The 575-nt window shown below is 33.6% G+C and overlaps 1 protein-coding gene across 1 annotated transcript in view; it reads left to right on the top strand.

Moving 5' to 3' along the window:
- Positions 1–575, top strand: part of LOC119585245 — a gene marked incomplete in the record, with an annotated part of 5,684 nt that overhangs the window by 3,859 nt on the left and 1,250 nt on the right.

Genomic DNA, 575 nt, shown 5'->3' with positions numbered 1-575 from the left:
GTCCATGTGTCAATGTGCATATCTGTGTAAGCGTATGTGTAGTTATGATTCTCTAAATATACCTCTCTTTCGCTCCCACGGCTTATCCCTACTACAGTTCATCAATATTCCAGATCAATTAATTAAGATGACGGCCTTCGCTGCAGAGTTAACAGGAACGTTACAAATACAATATTTATTTACTCCGAAAACTGTAAATCTTTCAGTTGCTCTTTCCTTTATATAATTGTAACCTCATTTAAAAGTCATGACCACACACAAACACCAAGTAACTTTTAAAGTATGTTAATCTCTAGATTGTAAGTGTCTAGATCAACAGTTAAACATCATTAATACATTCATCCTGCTTTTACTATTTAAAATGATCTTTTATGTTCTAAACTTTTTATCCCCTCGTATCGCATGCATTAGATCAGGTCTTGGCTTTAAATGATACATGACATTAACCCGTGACTTTTACCTCTTGTAGTCATCGGCTTTTTACAATTCGGGTGAAATTTCAGTAATCGAAAACCCTAGTGAACTGTCATGAAAACAACAACAAAAAAATACTGTAATTTTTGTAATTTCAGATC

This window comes from Penaeus monodon, chromosome 19 (assembly GCF_015228065.2).
Source record: "Penaeus monodon isolate SGIC_2016 chromosome 19, NSTDA_Pmon_1, whole genome shotgun sequence".
Lineage (NCBI taxonomy): Eukaryota > Metazoa > Arthropoda > Malacostraca > Decapoda > Penaeidae > Penaeus > Penaeus monodon.
Note: the sequence above shows the minus strand (reverse complement) of the source record. Positions and strands in the feature narration are given on the sequence as shown.